This window comes from Anser cygnoides, chromosome 5 (genome assembly GCF_040182565.1).
Source record: "Anser cygnoides isolate HZ-2024a breed goose chromosome 5, Taihu_goose_T2T_genome, whole genome shotgun sequence".
NCBI classification, from domain to species: domain Eukaryota; kingdom Metazoa; phylum Chordata; class Aves; order Anseriformes; family Anatidae; genus Anser; species Anser cygnoides.
Window position 1 is genome coordinate 4927757 of NC_089877.1, and position 14438 is coordinate 4942194.

General features: G+C 37.2%; 1 long non-coding RNA gene across 6 annotated transcripts in view; it reads left to right on the plus strand.

Moving 5' to 3' along the window:
• LOC106033940 (uncharacterized) overlaps nt 1-14438 on the plus strand; it is a 287150-nt gene that overhangs the window by 243141 nt on the left and 29571 nt on the right. For all 6 annotated transcript variants that reach the window (XR_010831755.1, XR_010831753.1, XR_010831752.1 and 3 more), the window contains one exon: nt 1718-1865. This is a non-coding gene — a long non-coding RNA (uncharacterized lncRNA). The remainder of the gene's footprint in view (nt 1-1717; nt 1866-14438) is intronic.

Below are 14438 nucleotides of genomic sequence, written 5' to 3' on the forward strand. Positions count from 1 at the left end.
GAACCTTAGTTGGCTGTAGGGTTAGCAGACAACTAAACAGAGATTTAAAAGAGTTTTGAAGCTGAAATTAGGTATGCAACTTTTTGAAACTAGCCCTAAAGGTCTTTACGGTCCATTCCAAAGAACATATCTTAAAAATTACATTATTTGATCAACACCTAGAAACTGGTAAGTCAAAAATGAGAAGGGTCAAACGTATACAAAGGAATTTTATGCTGTCTTAATCTGTGTTTTCATCAATATAACACATTAACAAGTTTGAGCTGCAAAAGTTAGAGATCACAGCAGGACAGTGCACACATTCAGCCTACTTAATCTCTTCTCTGAAGCACTGGCTAATTAAAAAAAATCCTTTAAAGCAAATTACAAGAGTAAATAATCATGGATTCATATAATCACACATTATAATTGTTTTATGTATGTCTCTGTACAAGTACATGCATAAAAGATATACAAATTTTAATTCCTTTAATTTTTCTTATGTTCACTACAAAATAATTACAGAAGTAAAAGCATGGAACAAATTTCCTACTAGAATGTGCACCATGAGTGCTTGTATATAATTTGATAGTGATTTTAAGTATCTCCCTCTTATTAAATCCTGATATGCAAGGGTCATTGGACCTAGTCAGGTACGTGTCTCATATAACTTTAATAATTCAACTGGCAATGAATGTCCAATCCTGTAAGAATCTAAATATTCTCCACAGTAAAATAATAAATAAATCCATAAGGGTTGCATCTACCATTGTGAGAAGCATTTGTTAGATAACTGATTTGGTTCCAATCACTTCCACAAAACACAAAACTTGAATCAGAGACAAAATTCAAGTGAGCTGGTGTTGATGGATGGCTTTGGTACATAGTAAGTAAAACACATGGTTATATTTCTTTCCTTTCATAACTGACTACAGTTTTAATAGTAAGGGCCTACCTGGAGTGGCTTTGTCTGTTTAAAAATGTATGAAGCAAATAGCACAATGTAACCTCAGTGTCCACTGGGACTCCACAAAGCTATCATATTACAAATATATAAAAATGTAGACTCATGCCAGAAAACTTCTTTTGTGTATTGAGTTTATTCAAATCTGAAAAACTCAACACAAATCAATGGCTGAGGATGAACTCTAGAAAAATAACTTGTACAGACCAAAATTATACATTTTTGCACGTCACCTTTAAAACAGGAGAAAAGAGATAAAATCAATTCCACCAGATCTACAGAAAACCACTTAGCTGGCTGGACTATAAAAGTTACTAGAACAATCTTGCTTCCTCAACATACACAGTTTTTTGTTGTCAAAGCAACATGTCCTCACTTCTGCATAAAAGCTACAGAATATTAAGGACTAGACACTTGGATGTGTTTTGCTGGTGAAGAAGACTGATCCTGTGTAGACAGTCTCCATATGGAGCAGTCAGGCTCCCAGGAATGGTGCTGAGCATCTCTTCAGGTGTAATGTCTCCCTTTCTTGGTGGAACATCAATAAGCCAAAGAAGAATTTATATCGGCTATAGCCCAAACGTATTTTGATTTTTAAAAGCACCTTTCCACACTGAGACAAATTTTCCATTAGTCAGCTAAGATAAGGGAGGGAAAAAGAGGACCAAAATCATTTATTTTCTCTCCCTATGAGACTAAGAAGCTTGATAATTACTGACAATAATACAGTACATTCCTCACTGAGTTCCTCTAACACTCTCTCTCTCACACAAGGTCTGAACTGACATCCCAACATGCAAGCTACGAAAGAGAGGAGGAAAACTTACCCCCATACCAGTGGCATTTTTTTCCAAAGAAGTGCATGATTGGAAAGCTCTTCTCAATGTACATGCCAGCAGCTCCAAGGAACACTGAGATAAAGGTAGGCCTCTATTATATTTTAATGGTATCATCTAGTTCAAAGGATGACATATATTACTCATTTGTACCCTGGGTACTACTCAGTATCTCCCATGAAATTCTGCACACGGACTTTCTGAAATGTATGGCTCTACATGATTACAGTCAACTGGATTCAGTAAAGTCTCTCCAGTACTATTTTCTGAAGGAGACCAAGAATGCCAAAATTAGCTTAGGAGGAAATAGCTTGAGAAATGTGAAAAAAAGTAATGAAAAGGATGAAACTTCTTGCTTGTCATTGTTCCTGTTGAGTCCTGAAAAGCTAATAGTTATCCACACACTTTTCATAGCCGTAAGTTCAAGAGTCATAGGTATGTTTAAAATCCTAAAAAATAAGAAAGTTTATAAACAAGGCAGAAGAGGGGACTTTTCTCAGTTAAGCTTCTCGGATATGCATAGATTCACTGCAGCAGAGAACCTGTGGCCCTGAATACAGCAAGCATGTAAAAATCTACCCTGCAGTTACATGCCTAATTTTATGTGCACATCTAGTATCACTCAGTCACTCACACAGATGAAGTTACATGCTATACTTGATTTAGTATGGGTTGGTTCTTCAAGGGAGCTGTTGTACAGAAAGTTGCAGATGATTTAGAACACACTGAATGGACACTCTCTACTAATGTGTTGTGGAACAACTTAGCTTTTGTTCTTTATTTTTAATAGTCCTGTCCAAAATAGTAAGATAACTCATGCTATTAAATGCTATTCTAGGTATTAAATATGTGCAGAACTGGAACCCTGATCATGATTCCTTGAAGGCTTTATTTACTATACCTCTGATTCACTTAGCTACTTTCACAATTTAAATGCTTCTGCTGACTGACTAGAAAATCTTTGGTCACTGAGTCACTGCGGGTCTCTGAGTCAGTGGGTAGCTCTAAAAAGTTCCCCCCAAAAGTTGATGTTTCCATCCTGGCAACATGCAGGTTTTTTTTTTTTCCTGTTATTTTTTTCTTTTTATATTTAAGTCATTAGGGAGCTCTGAAGGCATCAATTTGTTGCTTCAATAGCACGAGGTAGTTGCTAAATTTATTTGGTTTATACTTCATGATTAAGGAAGACATTCTTTTTTCCTGCCCTTTGACGGAGCCGATGGTGTTATGGGCGACATGTCAGCAATAATTAAGAAATATCCTGGTACAAATCCCCAAAAATACATATTTTTTTTGAAATAATTCCCCAAGGAAAAAATTTTAAAATGATGCACTTGTTCTGAAAAATGCTTCAGGCCTTCTCTAAATAGATTATATTGCTGGGTTTTTTAAGAGTGCTTGACTTGAGGTGCACATTTTGCTTGTAACTCATAAAACCACAGCACAGTTAAGTGAGGGGAAAAGCAGGAATAATGTGCAGTGAGCTTCAATGCCTCACAAAGGATTTATCATTCAGGCAATAACCCAGCTTCTTCTTTTGTTAAGTTGTAATGCAATGAGCAAAAGAGTTTCTTTGGCCAAAAACAAAAATGTATTTTGTTGACTTCACTTTTTTTTTAAATAATTTTCTCCTGTAGGCTTTCCCCCCATTTGGACTCCATAAATTGAATTTCTTTGTCTCTTTAGAGGGTAGTTTTTCAGTATAACATAATTCAAAATGACTTTATACTGCACAAGGGCCTTAAGCCTTTTGGTGGGTGTGCTTTACACTTCAATTTTCCTATCAACTGCATAAAAAAAATCATATCACTTAGCAGGATATGAACTGCAGATGCAGTCCTTATAACAATAACCTGCTGATTTAAAGATGCTTCCATTTTTTGGCTGTAACAAATTTTGCCTAATTTCAAAAAACTGAACATCAGATATTAAAAACCTTGCTTCAAAAGGAAGCAACCTACCCTGTTCCATCTTCTGCTTACAAGCCAGTGAAAAGAAAAGGAGGAAGGGAAGGCAAATGAAGCACGTATAAATTAAGGTGAAAACAGAAAAGATGAGAAGAGGGTAAAGGTTAGAAGAGAAAAATTTGGAAAAAGACAGTGATTCAGTAAACCTGTACATATGAATTGACTTTTTTTTTAATACATGCCAGCCATTGGTGCTGAACACTGATAATATTCCTAATGTATATATGGACTTTCTTTAGATACAAAGTTGTTTAAAACTCCTAACAGTCCTTTAGATGTTAGGCACCCTGTTTAAAAACTCAGACTCCAAGAAGTGTCCTTATTCATCACAGTAAATGTGACCTACTTTTCATACGGGCCAACCACCTTATTGAATAAATACTACATGTTCCTGAAGGTAAGTTCCAACACTGAACAGCTCACAGCAGTGCCCTACAGCCCAGTATACAGGGTAAGCAATGTGTGTCTGTAGATGTTCAGATGAAGATGGTAACATGCTGTACAGACTCCAAAGCTGTTTAGAAGCATCACTTTAACCTTACATCACATTACAAGCTTAAATAATAAGTGTTTTAGTGATTAATCCCATTATTACATAAGAAACCTATGGCTTAAATTGGAATCAGATCTTGTATTTTCTATATATGAGGGCATCATTCACCAAACAATATTCCTTACCTTAAAGGGCTATAATTCATTAAATGTACTTCTATTCGTTTAATAAAAGCTCTGTGTTCTCTCTGCACATCACAGAATAAAATAATCCTAGTTATTTCAACAGTTGCTTTTGGCACGCTGGCAGAAAAACGGGCAAAGCAAAGGTCGAAAGAAACACATTCAAGAACAAAACTTGTCCTTCAGGCAGTGAAGGTCAGGGCACATAATGGAGTAGTCACACTGAGCCTCCTAAGGGAGATGCATTTGACACACCACATTTTGGTGCTATTTTCTGGTCCGTCATGGAGTTATACAAAGCACTGAGCATCGTTAAGAGCCTGCCTTTTGCCTAGCTTTCAAAAGGGAGATAAAAGAGGTAATCAGAAAGTTGATTGTACTTTTATTTTACATGTTATATCCTTCTGATTAATATTTGACTATCAACAAACATCAAGAGCTCAAACAGCTGAGCATATCCAGCATCCAGGAATCCTCTTTGTCCTCACTCCACCAAAATTAATTATATTTAAAAATATATTCTGCCCCCAAGTGATATTGTGTGCTATTGGAAGATAAATAAATATGAAGTCTGGAACAGTGCTATCACTGGGAAGTGACTGAAATATTAGAGACCATCACATACCAGTATCTTCATATAGATGTACAAACAAGTGAGTAGCATTTCAGTCCTCTTATTCTATTCCTTCCACATGCATAAAGCAAGAAAGATTAGACATAAAAGAAATTGCTCTTTAGAAAACAGCTGGTGGTTTAGTTATTTAGAGGCATGAGACTTCTATGGGATTTAAGTCCTTTTAAGTCACTGGTGCATGATTTTGCACAGGGTTAAGAGAAAGGAACATTTTCCTCCCAAAGACACGAAGACAGCAGTAGAGCCTAGTGGAGGCAACAGAATCCTTGACTGCGACATACCTTATTCTATTGACATCCATATCTGTAATCCATAAAGTCATCCATCTCCAATCCGTCTCTCAGATTACAAATCTTTCCTTGAAAGTTCAAAAAAGGGTAAACTACACAAAGGAGCATACTCACATCCAGCAGGATGAGAAAATCACATCTCAACTTCCTTACACCTCTACTGTGTATGCCCTACCTTTCTCATAATGATTTTTTTCTGGTTCCATTTTCAGGGACCCTCTTTATTTTGAACAAATACCTGTGAAGTTATGTCCATCATATTTTCTTGCACAGGTACAAATTTTCCCTTGCCCTGCAAAACTGTTCAGAAAGCCAAAGCAAAGCTACTTCAGCACTCTTCAGAAGAGCATGGGTTCAAGAATCTGTCTAAAGTGTTCTCTTCCTTTAATCTTCCCACTATCTTCCATTCTCACTTCCAACCACTGCAGTTATGACTCAGTAAAACTCAAATTAAGCTAGTGTTTTAGAGAATTAGACTGGAATTTTAGCATGTGCTTAAAGTTGAACATAAGTATAAGCATTTCACTGCATAGTCATAACTTACAATTGATACTTAGAAATGGGAAACAATCAGAAATAGATGTCAAGTAATCAGAGACTCGTGTATCCTGCTGAAATGGGGTGCATGTTACGTGTCAGCAGTTTGCTGTAGCTCACATCAAGAGTGACCCCTTTCCTAGATTCAGTAACAAAGCCAGTGCAGGAAATACATTGATAGAAATCCTTTGGTCAAAGTAACTACTACAATTCCTTAAAAAACACTACCAGAAATATCTTACATCAAAATAAAACAAAACAAAATTGCTCTAATGATAAATCTCCTATAAAAAAGCATGTTTATAAAATTTAAAAAGCAACATTAAGATTCAAAAAGGATTATCATAAAATTACAGTGGTGATCTAAGCTTTGACCTGGAGTCTTAGATCTTATTTTTTTATTTTCTGAAGTCTAGGTTGGTTTTGTTTTTTTTCAGTTTATGAGGAAACAGAGACATGAAAATGGCATTTTTAGCCAGTAACTCATACATTTAGATTTCTGGGTTTAGGTTTTGGAAAAAATGCACCTAGTTGTTTTCTTATTACAATACTGCTGGTTTTTTTCACTGATCCATGTTTTTCTTGGAATGTGGTAATGTGGAACGTTTTAAATTATGGGGTTTACTTTTTTACTATCCAATATCTACTAAATAAGTCCATCATCTAATTCTAAAATGGTGAGGCAGCAAACATACACTTGTAGCCAGCAATACATATATTTTTACTCCAGAGAAATGCTCTTCTGTTCTAAATTTACTGCAGAAAGTTTCAGAGACAAAAGAAAGGCTCTTTGCCAAACCTAGCTTTGCTTCTTTTGTACTTTGGGTCTCTTCAAATATCCTAACAAAATACTGTAAACTGCTGAGAAGTTTCCATTAAGGCTATAATCAATAATAGCAGTTGCTAAGCTTCAGCTGACATAACATCGGAATCTTTTGCATACTATTGTTTAAAATGAAACAATGGAACAAATGAAGGCATTAGATTGGATGAAAATATTAATCAAAGTCATATTTTACACTCTGTAGTTTTTGAAATATGAGCCATGTATTATATTAAAAAGATACAGGATGTAATCCCTGCTACTGCAACCCACTGTGTATTTTGCCACCCACAATAATCACTATTGTCTGTTGCATACACATGCTGTTTGGAATATGTACTGATGGGTGCATTAAAAGTGTTGAGAGACCCTCAAGAGGTTTGGTTTTCTGGGTTGGTTTAGGTAAAAAATGTGAAGTTGGAATTATAATCCGACACTTATTTCATGCTCTGGAAGGTTACCCATATGATTCCTTCTCTTAAACTTAGAGCTGTTGGCCTTGTCACTGAGACACTGAGTGGGGTTCAGTTCCCAGGTCTGATACACACTTAATCTGCTGAGAGATTTTTAGTCCTAAAATTCAGGCTAATACCACAGTGTTTCACTCCCCTTTTGTCTTATTCTCTGCTTAGATTCTATCTGAGTAGGAACTGTCTCTTAGTATATATACAAACAGTGTACAGAATTATGAAATCCCAGTCTCAGCTGGATCACTAGATACCACTGGAAACATCATTAGTCATATCTAATTTTCTCTTCTCTTAAGAATGACAAAAACTTCCCCTTCATCTGTTTGTCCATTATTTTTTTCAACAATTTTGGAGTACACAGCTTGATGTTGTCTTCCCAGAATGAAAGAAAAGGAATTTTAACGTTCCAGTGTCTGCCTCCTTAGCAAGATATCTAAAACATCCATTTAGCCTAATGCAAACTGAAACACCAAAGTAAATCTCTTCCTAGGTTGTCTTTCCAAACCCACTCAGCATGACTCTCCCTGTCTAAAAAAAAAAAAAAAACAACAAAAAAAAAAAACAGTCCAGTACTTGGAATTACTATGGACATCTCAGAACCGCAAACTGAGATCGCTTTCAGCTTGATTTGAATGCTCTTTGATTGACATTGATAGTGGTTTTGAAGAGGATTTACAAAGTAAGAACCAGAACTGTATCATTTTAGAAATCGTTCATTTGAAGAAACCTCCAAAATTACGTGATGTCTGTAAAGGTACAGACATTTCCCCCTTATTTTATAAGCCACTAGTTCAAAGGATCTTCATTTCAATAAAGAAAAAGGAAATTGTTCTTCACCTAGCTTTTTAGAATATTGAACTGTATATTGTCTTGAAGACCACAGACTTGCACATCAAAGATTGTACTGAAGAACCATTGAAGCTGCCCCCTCCTGCTCATCATGTCTCCTGCTTCCTCAGGCGAGAGTTTCTAACATTTTACCCTGAAGACTCCTAGTAATTTCTATCTGTAGTGTGGGTTTTGAGCAGGTGAATGTGAAGAACAGGATAGTTCTCATCCAGGTGGCATGGCCTGATAAGCTTAGGAATTGGTGCTGATGCACTTTCAGGGTGATAAACAATACCACTTTATGGGTAACTATTCTTCCATATATTTTCATCTAATAAGGATCAACACTTGTACGGTCCAGCTGTCAGGGTTGTGGGCAACACTTAATACTCACCTAGAGCTATGGTGTTTTGTTTTATAGCAAAAGATAAGAGGGGGGATCTTATGCCCTTCAAAATTCCATATAAAAATCTTCATAACAAGGTAAGTTGGCGTGTAATAATTTCTCATTAGAAATTCTTATTCTCCAAGAACTTCGATGACAAACTAGTCACCTCTCCCCCCCTCCCCCTACTTCCAGCAATAATGTATTTGTATATTTGGAAAGATTTATATTTAAGGTTTTGAATGGGTTTTAGCATACAGTAAGACCACAGTCTGTAACAGCAGACACCTAATAGTTTGTGACTTCTGTGACTAACATCAGCCTGCTGTGTCTATTATTAGGGCTAGTGTTACCTTGGATTGCTCTTGGGCTAGATTTGTACTAGAAAGACTTATACTCACTGCAAGGGTTGATATGTGGAACTTGGAAAATCAAATGAGCAGGTAAGATAGTACTACTATTCTGTTCTTCTCATGTTTACACTTCAGCTTCAAGTCAGCTTGCGTAATAAGGAACAGCTGCAGAACAGGCAGGCTCTATAAAAAACAGAAACAACTAAATGTCACATTTTGATAGTATTAACCGGTATTTTCATGTGCACACACTGAAGATTGTGACAAACTATTTGCTTGTATGAGCATTCACCCTTCCAAAAACTTTGAAAAAAAATGAGTTCCTGTTACTATTTACCTATATTAGTTACTAGTCACTTTTAAAAAGCAAGATTTTCAGCCCACTCACCAGAATGCCACTAACTGAAGAAAATGCAATAAACTAAAATGAAAATTGATGATAGAAAATGTTTTTCCTTCCACAAAATAAGTTATTAATTTTCCTTAATAAGCCAATTCCCAGAAGGGCACTGGAGCAGGTATTTGCATTTGGTACTATGTTTTCCTCAGACCACTTTTCAGATATCCACACTTCTGTCAGAAATGCCTGGGATGTCATTTGTAAATATGATGGGAAGTATTTTTAAAGAACAATGTGAAACTAGCACATGCACTCAGACTCAGAGCTCGCACTCATATAATTTATTGTTACATCAAAAAACTGTGTCTCTCACAGAGCTTTTGGAATTTCTTTAAGAGTAACACTGCATGGTGTTTATTTGTTTGTTTTTAACTACACACTTCTTTGTGTTCATTTCCTATGATAGAACTAGAACAGTACTAAATAGTATCTAAACCACATGGGAAAACTCAGCTATGATGGCAATTATTTCACTTTATCAGATTACAAAAAAGGTACATTTCCTTCTTTGGAAACAACTTTAAGATGAGAGTCTCTCTCAGTAGGCAACAGTCAAATCACTTTCCATTCTGTACTGAAATCCACACGGGTAGGCTTCTGCACCTGAACTAGTCAATAAATGCTACAGTTTCCAGACATTGATTAGATTTCAATACTAGTAAAGTTGAAAATGAATTTCATTTAATGTGAGTGACTTCTTGCATTCCAGTGTCAATCCGTAAGCAACCTAGGTCCTGCACCTGAGTTGGGGCAATTCTCATTATCAGTACAGTCTGGATGATGAACTGATTTAGAGGAGCCCTGCGGAGAAGGACTGGGGTATACTGTTGGATGTATTGGATGTAAAATTGGGTATGAGCTGGCAATGTGCAGTTGCAGCCCAGAAAGCCAATCATACCCCAGGCTGCATAGAAAGAAGTGTGGGCAACAGGTCAAGGGATGTGATTCTCCCCATCTGCTCCACTCTTGCAAGACCCCATCTGGAATACCGCATCCAACTCTGGAGTCCCTAGCGCAAGAAAGACATGGACCTATTAGAATGGGTCCAGAGAAGAGCCATGAAAATGAGCAGAGGAACACGTCTCCTGTGAAAAAAAAGTTGAGAGAGTTGGGTTTGTTCAGCCTGGAGAAGAGAAAATTCCACAGAGACTTTATTGCAAAATTTCAATACATAATGGAGGCTTATAAAAAAAGATGGAGAACTTTTCCCCAGGACCTGCTGTAACTGAACAAAGGGTAATGGTTTTACATTGAAAGAGAGTAGATTTAGATCAGATATAAGGAAGATTTTTTTTTTTTTTTATCTTGAGTGTGGTAAGACATCAAAACAGATTTCCCAGAGAAGTGATAGTTGTCATATCATTGGAAGTATTCAAAAATCACATGGGATGAGGCTTTGAGCAACCTGATCTAGGGAAAGACACCTCTGCCCATTTGATCTTTAAAGGCCCCTTCCAACCCAAACTACTCTGCGATTCTATCTATACACATACACACAATGAAAGAAAATGTGATTAACACTGTGGAGGGAGGAAAGTATGGTAGAGACCTTTTTCCTTGACAAACACACAGCCCCAGCAATCCACAACTGCACTTGGTTTTCCCTACTTGAAAGTAGCGTAGCAGCTGAAAGTTGTTCTAATCATCAACCTACTCACTGGAGATGAAATTCCAAATTTTGCCAAACAAGCTGGTTCCATATACCATGAGGTAACTACAGTACAGTGAAGATGCGATTTTTTACTACACACTACACAACAAATGAGCTAAAGAAAATACAGAATGTGCACTCTGTTGCCCACAGTTTTAGGGCATTTTGTCAGGGATTTAGAAAACATAACCAGGCACCAGTTCTCCCTCACTTAAAAACTACTTCCGCAAAACTGAATGGAAGCCTTCTCTTGGCAAATAAGGAAACAGGGTTCCCTCATTGTCTTTCCGAGAAAATTATATTCCAGTTGAAGTATCTAACTTCAGTTGAAATCCAGCAGTTAGGAACTCCTGACTTAAGGGCTAGGAATAAAGGTGTGTTGTCATCATCCTCATCATTTTACATTTCATGCTCTGGCCAATTTCCTCCAAGTTCCACTCCTTATTCCCACAAGCAAGTGTCAATCTTTACAAATACTACTGTATGGTACTTAGTCTTTATAGTGCACAGAGAGCTTTGGATCCTCAACATGATATGAATTCTCCCAGGTGCCAAAGCACCTGAAAAAATCTTTGTTGCAATACAAAGAAAATGTGATTCCCTCTGTGATAACCTTCTGAAATATGCCTTGTTTTGGCTATGTCAATTACTATTTATAATTGTACATACTTTAAAGTAGAGCACAGATGCCCCAAATACTTTTCAACATTTTTTTCTAGTCACTGCACATGCTCACAGTGAAACCATTCTCACTTTAACAAACTTCCCATGTATGCATGCAAGGAAAACAATGAGAGAAGTTTGTACTGCATGCTTCAGAGTAAAAAAGAAGACATATATCTCCTCCTTATTTATTTTTGCCAAAGTCATGCTGCTACTGTAGCACTATTACTGTATTAGTCATATTATGTAATTATTTAAAACACTTTCTTAAGTAGGAATACAGCTGATGTTTCATGGGTTACAGATTTCAGTGGCAACCATTCACACATTATACACACATTTAATTTTTTATACTGTGATTTCAAGATGAGACCTAAGCCCCAAGGTGTCTTCATTAATTAAATGTATCAGTTTAATGTGTACACGCATGTGTGCACACACAAAACCTTACTTGCAACAGTCTCTGTGTGTTACTACAGAGTTTCAGAAAAAATAGGGGTGGGGAGAGCGAGGCTTTATCGGTAGTTTTATTTTTAAAATGTAGGTGAATCAAATAGAAGGAGGTTGTGTCAAAAATGTACTCCCCAGTTCTGTTGTGGTCAAAGGAACAGTTTTCTAAGGTCATCTTGCACTGTGGTTTATTTCTGCAAGGACTGGGGTCCAAATTGCAAAGGCTCTAGTTTTTGCACCAGAGACCGGCACAATGGAGAAGCAAAAGAGGGTTTTAAACACCATAACACTATATATCTTCAGGGATCATTTGGGGATCTAACCTATTTCACTACCTCAAAGATGTTCTGACTAACCTGACCTCCCAGGAGCCTTTATGAACTCCTGTTGTAGAAAATAGCTGGGTAATCGTTGAGACTAACTAGCTGGCTTGCAGGATATTCTGAACACTTGCATCTGGGCAAGTGAGGGAGGACTTGGGACAAAGGATTGCTCAGGGACTACTTCCATCCACTACTCTTTGCCAGTAATAACTGTTACAGAGGTGGGATTTTCGATAGCCAGAGCCATCTCTTTCAGTTATTGCAGTGACATCATAGTTCACCCCTTCTCTTATTTTGCTAGGGTAGTAAAAAATTCTCAAGCCTTTGAATGCAGGCTGACCTCCCCTGCACTGTGTGCCTATTTCCCCAAGAGGGCCTGCTGTCAAAGAATAAGCCAGTATGTTCAGTTTCTTAAATACATCTCTAGCATGAGTAGTATTTCTTACAGGGTTTGTGTCCTTCATAAGATAATTAGGTTTCCATGCTAGGCTTCTGTCAAGGTACAGATCTTTGTAAAGCTCCTGGTTTGGAGTGTCAACTTGCTGGCAAAATGTCAAGTTTTAAGCCTCTCTAACACCACTGGCTAAGTAGGCCTTCAGTTGCAAAAAGAGAATACTGTTCAGCAACCTGACGTCATGTTGACTGGTGTCTCTGCATGATGTCAGTTCCTTGGTACCTGGAATAATATGAAAGAATAAGCACTGCTGCATGAAGAGCACTACTTCAGTAAAGAATGCATTAAACCATGGCCCTCTGGAAACCCACTTACTCAGCTCAGGGCAATATTCAACGCGAAGAATTCTCTCAGTAGGATTCAAAACTGAGCTCAGTCCTCTCCCACTTGCTTGACCACACACATCTTTTCCCTCACTGAGGCTGTTGCACCAGGTAGCAAGCAATGTAAAGGAGAGAAAACATGGACAAGTCTCAATCTTGTTCCCTGTCATTTTGTTACTATTATTATAATTATTATTCATAGATGCACAGAATAGCTGAGGCACCTCTGGAGATTGTCTACTCCCTGCTTAAAGCATGGTTCCCAGGGCGACATCCACTTGGGTTTTGAATATTTCCAAGTGTTGAGACTCTACAACCTCTCTGGGCAACATGTTACAGTGTTTGACCACCCTCACAGTCTGAATGTTGCTTCATGTATTTAAGTGCAATTTCTTGTATTTCAGTTTGTGTTCACTGCCTCCCATCCTGTCACTGGATGCTACATTCTTCAGTGATGGTCCATATTTCACCACTATGGCCCTACTGTCTTTTTTTTCCAGTATTTTTTTTTCTCTTATACCTTCAACTTAAATTTAATTTCAGCTCTGACTTACATATAAGGAGCAACAAAGAAGAACTGATATATTCTAATACTGAATCAGGCATTAAGGGTATGAAGCCTCTCTTTCTTTGTCAAGCTTCTCACTTCAAGTTTCCCCACTTAACTTCTAGCAGCATTTCTGTGACAGGAAATAAATGCCATAAACCACAGCGTTCTGTGAGAAGGCCATGTTCTCATCACTAGAGCTCTCTCTATGAAGAGTTAGCCCAGGCTTCCATTCCCCCTGCAAACCATCAAATAGCTGAGGTATTTAAAAATTATTTAAAAAAAAAAAAAAAACCTCTGCTAAACTGAGAGCTTTTCCTGGCAAGTTCATGGCTGGAGTCAATTTTTATGGCCATGTTACCAAACAAACTAAAAATAAAAATACAGGGCTTAATAATGGAAAACCTGACACTACCTAAAATATAATGGAGTGGGCATGCTGTTATAATAATTCTGTTAAGCCTACAGAAACTAAGCAATGTTAATTATTAATCAAAAGCAAAGCACCCATTTTAAGCATTTTTCAGGGAGATGCACTCATTTAATTTCTTGCTACCATGTATTATTTTATATCAGTAATTGTTACTTAAAGCCAGCAACACTTACACAACTGCGAGGACACTGCTCCACAACACACATAATACCCACAACACACATGACGCAAGGCCTAACATAAACATTGAACTAATCAGCCATACAATCTTCTTGTCTTCCTATGCTAGTGTCTCTTCCTTTCTGCCCACCCAAACACTCCATGATTACGTGAGCTGCTGTGTTTTATTTTGTATTGTGAGTAGTTCAGAAAATGAGCACCCCTGTCAGTACTATATCGTTTAATCACTGCAGCAAAGACTACCTAAGAAATCTATACTGAGCCAAAATCACT